The 6,681-nt window shown below is 38.0% G+C and overlaps 1 protein-coding gene across 1 annotated transcript in view; it reads right to left on the reverse strand.

The window, feature by feature from the left end:
* Positions 1 to 6,681, reverse strand: part of ADH1C (alcohol dehydrogenase 1C (class I), gamma polypeptide) — a 149,924-nt gene that overhangs the window by 31,523 nt on the left and 111,720 nt on the right. The gene's annotated exons all lie outside the window — the stretch shown is intronic.

The raw sequence follows: 6,681 nt of genomic DNA on the forward strand, positions 1-6,681 counted from the left end.
GAGGCTTGCTCAGACTGGTCAGTGCAACACACAGACACACCAGGGCATGAGACAGGAGCATGACTAATGTGCAAAGTCAAGGGTTGAGCAAAGAAAGGATGAAAAACCTACTCGTTTTTCAAGCAGAAGTTGCTTTCAGGGTGTTTACAAATTCTGCATTTTCCACACTGAGGAGTAAATAGTGGGATGACTTTATCACCTGGAGGAGGATAAAAGAAATTCTTCTTAAATTTCCAGAAATTTATGGAGGAAGAACTCAAAGCTTATATATATATATATCTTGGAGGCTTGTGTCTTTGACAAGTGTCCATGAACTAGGGTCCAATCACTACTGTGTCACCTGCCAACATTGGTATTGGTTTGGGTTTACACGTGCCTGAAGATTCCCAAAGAGGAAACGTAAATGTGGAAAACAACATAGATTTTTAAAATTATTTCTGTACAGTTAACTTCTATTGAGTGTCCTGATTTCTCCTGGGGGCGTTACGCACATCATCTCGCTTAATCCTTAAATAATTAAGTCTTCAATATTCTCACTGTAAGTATCAATAACATTTTCTGTTGAAAGTGGGCTGCCATAGTTCCACAGGATGTTGGCGAGATGTGATATTTTGTAATAATTTGAGCTAAAATAAAAATGAGAATTTGGATAACCGATTCTTGGCTTTTCAAAATGAGTGTGCTTATCTTTAATATGTAGTGAATGCTTTTGAAAAATATCTTAATTTCTTTTTGAGGAAAACTAACAAAAATAGGACAAAGAAGAATGCAAGATATTCCTCTGAAAACCTCAATCCTCAAAAATGAGTTAGGCATGTTCTTTTAGGAGAAGAGCTGACTTTCAAATGGTTTAGTTGATAATTTACGAATTATCCCCTTTTCCTGCTATGGTGAAAGGAGAAGTGGTGAAACAACAGGGTGTCATTTTAATATTAATTTATTTCTGTCTATGGGAATTGCTAAGAGCAGAAGCTCAAAGTGGACTGTTGGTTTTATTATTTGCTATTCACAGCTTACTTAAGTATTTGGTAAGGTGGAAAGTCAAATCTATTGGCTAACGGCACTTTTTAGAATGAAACATAATTTTTATTTGTAATCATCTATCTGCCTATCCCGCAAGACCATCACATTTTATAGATAGACGTCATCTGGGAATGGTGATATGAAAATTTTCTATTTAATTACCCCTTACCTGTAAAAATATTTGTATTACTACACAACAAAATTAGGGTAAAATAAATATCAAAGATAAAATAATTTGTAATTTGTAACCAGTCACATTTAACCATGACTGAAGGTAATACAATAGACTGTCTATGGCGAGATGCCTTCATTTATTTAGCCTGTTTCATTCATTTGCTGTCAAGAAGAGAGGCTACATGGCAAGAGGAAATTGGTGAATGGCCTCCATGTGTTACTTAAGAAAAGATCATGTTGATTCAGCTGTAGCCACACAGCCCGCTTTTGTGAACTCAGCACAGAGCAGTTTCCATACACTGATCCAGAGCCTCAGGACCAAGGCTTATGTTTTTCCCTTTCCCACTGTCCCACTGTGTTCTGTTTGGGCACTGACAGCGGACAGTGCCCAGCAACACTAAACTGGGGTTATTGGATAATGAAGTCCACACTGGCAGGCACTGTGTCTCCTGTGATCTCTCACATCCCTGTTCTCCAACCTAGTGTCTGGCATCGTGCATTAATAGGTACTCAGTAAATGTGCTGAAGGGGAGAGTACCTGAGTGCCTGGATGCACACGTGCCCTAGTCAGGCAGGGAGGGAGGGAGGAGGAAACACTTCAGGGCCCAGCTGGGCTGTGACCTTGTGCAAATCTTTCATCTCTCATTGCCTCAGTTTCCTCCAGTCTGGATGACCTTGAGGTCATGAACCAAGGCACAACCCCTGAGTGTGAATTCTGTACCTGGTTTCACTGTGGTTACCCCTTCTCCAACGCTCTCCACGATGCCCGCTGCCTCATGACCTAGTACCATAGGAAGAGGGGCCACAATTTTGCCATTAATCACATGGTCATCTGATCGACATATTCCTGTGGCCACTATCTACAAAATAAAGAGAAGATGATCAGATTCAGAAAAGATTATGACCCTCAGATGGATTTAACACACCCAATTTTCTGAAATTGTGCTTCTAAAAGTTTTTAAGGACTTTGTTAATAATTCCTACTCTTTCCAAATACAAAAGAGGCAGTTTACGCCAAGTAAGACTATGCAGTCTAAAACCCTTCTTTACCTTCCTTTCCTGAATCAAAGAATTTGGAATAATCTGGGAAATAATCTACCTTGAATTATTTATTTTATATAACACAAGAATGCATTTTTATAGAACTAGAAATTGCAGATTAAATGCTAATTGATTTTGTAATCTTGATATATCCCTTTGCATTTATTAAATATACAGACACACAAACTGTTTTTTATTTTACTGGGATTATATTGTACATAGTCTTTGGTGACTTTTGAAAAATCTAACAATTCATATTCACATCTCTCCTTGATAACAAATGTAATTCCATTGTCTGAACTACCATATAAAATGTGCTGCTGAATGGATTTTTGGTTTTTCCATTTTTAATATTTTCTGAACTTTTTTAAAGCTAAAATTCAATAGAAGTGGGAAAAGTGTTTCACCTTAATCCGAACTTCATTGGCCTTAGGGGGTGCAACCTCCACCTCTTCAACGGAAAAAGGTGTGTTTAGCTCCCACAGCACAGCGGCTTTGCATTTTATTACCTGGAAAACGAAACACAATGATGATACCAGTTTATCTGCACTCTTGAAGTCAGGGATTGGGTTTTTTCATCTTTGTACATGGAACATCTAGCCCCCTGTTTGGTACCTAACAAGTGCTTTGGAGAAATGAACACCTGTGATTTACAAAGAGAATAAAACTGTCTTTCTAAAAAAAAGTACAAAGCGATACCATAAGGAAGAGAAACAGAATTAACTGTAGTAAGACACTGAGATAAAACAGAATATATTATTTCAGGCAATCCCCATGTTGTTTTTTCCCCAAAGGTGCTTATTCCCGCTATTTCCAAACGCTGTCCTAAAATCCATTGTTTACAAACAACTGTTGGCTTCTACCTAAAGTTCCAAGTCACTGTTATTTTCCTGACGGTGCCAGTGTCTGTTCACATAAATCCATTACTTCCTTGCTCAATTTTCTCTTTAGAACAAAAGATTTGTCTTTGTAATAATAGGTACCTATTTACTTGCCACCTGCCCTGGGGTGACTTCTCTTCTCTATTTGCCTTTACTCCTCTGATTTCTCATCCCAGCACTTGTGTGTGCTCCTTGTTTGCGTAATTCATTTGAAAGTTGGCTTTGGCAGGCTGTTTTCTTATATAATTTACATGTAGAGGCTCCTTCCGGATTAGATTGGGGCCAAAAATTACAGAGGTTAGAGCTAGTGGGGGGTGTGTATGTTTGTGTGTGTATATACACTCATACATACACACGTTTATTTTGAAACTGGAAAAGTGTGTGTTTGAATTTCTTGCCAGCATAGCTTATCCATAAATGCTCTTAAAAATGGAAGTTGAACGCATATTTGTGTAGCTCCATGAATTAATATAAATATATTGGAGACAGAAATGTCTCAGGAGTTTTGCAGAGCTTTTCTCTGAAGGAATATGTGAACATGTTGGTTTGCATTTCAAATGCTGTTGCACTCGGGAGGGCTCTCTGAAAGCAAGTAGCGGCTGTATCCCACGAGGTGCCACGTTTCTCAGACCTAAAGGTTTGGATTTGCTTTGTAGAGCAGAGCGAATGTGTTAAAAACTACAGGATGAGAGCTGACCAAAGAGTGCCCGCCCCGAACAGACAGCCGCCTGAACAGCCTGCCTATGGCTAAAAGCAATTAGCCCAAGGGGCAGTTCCTGCTTAAAACTGTGGACTACCTGTCTCCATTCCCAATAACCTAATAAAGAAAATATGGAGCCAATATATCTCTGTTTAACCCCTCTGTTAAGTCATAAATTTACCTTAGAACTTAAAAGTTAATCTTTGAAAGATTTTGTAACCATTTGTTCACACAGGTTGAATTACTTAAGGGATCTGTAGAAGCCTTTTACAAAGCTGTTAACCGAAGAGGAACTACATCCTGTTATGTCAATCTGTTACCCCTGGCAACTGATCACTGTTACCTATAAGTGACCAAGTAAGACTTCATCTGTGGCGTTTTTTATGAGATTGACGGAGAGATCCAAGGCCCCCTGAGCTTCCGCTTTGCCTATAATCTTTATAAATCTGTAAAACTATACCTTCATCTCTGTGTGTTCTTTAATTTCTAATTATTTTCCATTTCTCTATTAATTTCTTATCCCTTGCAACTTTACCAAAGGGAGCCAGGTTTTTGGGGGGAGCATTGTCCACGCTCCCTTCATATCTTCAGTGCATGGGGATGTGTCATAAAACCTATCGTCATTGTCGTAAAACAGGTACAGTTAACAGAGCTCTTTGTAGAAAGAATTCACATCATTGCGAATATGATAAATTCAGTAGAAATTTATTCCTCTGAGAATTCATTTTCATTATTTGTCAAATCCTTCCACTTTCAGGGTGATCACCATGGTCAATGCCAAAATAAATATGAGAATCCTTGGAAACAACATCCTCATAGCAGGAGGGTCCTGATGATCAGGTGCCTATGATGAGACAGGCACTTTGTGCTCTGTGCTGGCTGGGTTTCAGGCTTTGTCTCTAAACCTGATAAGGGGCTTCCAGGATAGTATTACTGAATTACTGGCTTTATATTCCAGATGACAAGATTGAGGATCAATTGACTTGGATGGAATAGTTTTCCCAAAGTCACAAAGCTGGCTGTCTAGGGAACGAAGATCAAACCAGCCTTACCTTTCACTACCCCATGGTAGGTAAAAGTTAACAAAAAGTTAAGTAACAACAGCAGTAATAGCGGCGACTAATATTTATTGACTTATTTCTGTGTACCAGGTACTATTCTAAGTGCTTTACACTATTAATTTATTAAATTCTCATAACCACCTTATAAAGTAGATATTAGTGCTATCACCATTTGGCATCTGAGGAAAATAAAATGGAGGCAGGACAAACATAAATGAAATGCTATTAAATGCTAAGTTATTAACACTGCACCTGAGAGGGGAGGATCGATTGCTTATTTCATCATTTATTATTTTCATCAATATGATTGGCTGACACTTCAATTTTGCTTAATGAACTCATTATTTAGCTTAAGCTGAGTTTTGGTAAATTTAATTTTCTTTTTTCCTAACTAGTTTTCCTTTAGAAGGCAAATATTAATCAGTAATGAATGAAAATAAAATGAGATGAAGTAAGAACACTGACAATTGGCCACACATGCGATTTCCAACCAATCTTATTGATATTAGCCTGTTTTGTCAGACGGTGCATATAGAAACGTCAGATCCTTTAGATTGAGATCCTAGCAAGACGTTTTACTGTGTGCTCCACTCCTAACACAGCAAACCTGCTGGAAATGTTGCACAGCCTCTTGTCAGCAGCAACTAAAAATAAGATTTGATTACATTGAACGGCCACATGCCATTCACCTGTCAACACATTGAACAAATAAATATAAATTTACAGAAGTCTTAGAACCTGCGTTCCTACCTCTAATAAGTGATTCAAATCATATTGGTATTAATTTTCTGTAAAATCATACTGATTTTTATATGCCGAAGATATCGTTCTGTTGGATTTCTGTGGAAATTGCCTAAAATGTGCCATAAGAGACCCCAGAATTTGCATGTTGATGTTGTCCTGCTTAACCTTGATGATTCTATTGCTATATGCATTTTTAAGAGATTTTATAGTAAGATTAGAAGGAGATTTCAGTCTTCTGAATTAAGTTCCTCTCACGAAACTTTTGTCAGACTTAACTTTCTGGTGTTCATAAAAAGATGTGATTACAAAGAATAACACATTTAAATTATGGTTTCTTTTCTTTTTTTCTTTTTGGGACAGAGTCTCGCTCTGTCACCCTCTGTAAAGTGCAGTGGTGTCATCATAGCTCACTGCACCTCAAATTCCTGGGCTGAAGGGATTCTCCTGCCTCAGCTTCCTGAGTAGCTGGGACTTGAGGTGTGTGTCACCATGCCTGGCTGATTTTTTTATTTTTAGTAGAGACGGGGTCTCGCTCTTGCTCAGGCTGGTCTGGAACTGCTGAGCTCAAGCAGTCCTTCCGGCTCGGCCTGTCGGAGTGCTAGGATTACAGGCGTGAACCACCCTGCCAGCCTAGGATTTCTTAGTATAAAGATAACTTCTGATTTTTACAATTCACATTTCTCTGAATAAAATAACTTCTTGACTAAGGCTTTAGAATTACAAATTAGTTATGATTAGCTTGGAATAAACTATCACCTTACTACAGATTTATTTAATAGAGGAAATAAAGACTTACATACTGGTTCTCTACATTCTTGTTAAAGTTATTTCGGATAGCTTATTTCCATTGTAGGTCAGTAGACATTGTCAATTGTATACCATATTCAGTGTATCATTTCTAATCTAGATATGAATTTTAAATTAGCCAGCAAATACTGTATCCCCTTATTTATTATACTAATGAGAATATATTTCCAACAGTAATGGTTTTTGCTTACTTTTCCTGCTGTGCTCATGTTGTTGCTGTCTTCTCTGCAGACCAGGAGACTGATGAGGT

Source organism: Propithecus coquereli, unplaced genomic scaffold (assembly GCF_000956105.1).
Source record: "Propithecus coquereli isolate 6110/MARCELLA unplaced genomic scaffold, Pcoq_1.0 Scaffold161, whole genome shotgun sequence".
Taxonomy (NCBI): Eukaryota; Metazoa; Chordata; class Mammalia; order Primates; family Indriidae; genus Propithecus; species Propithecus coquereli.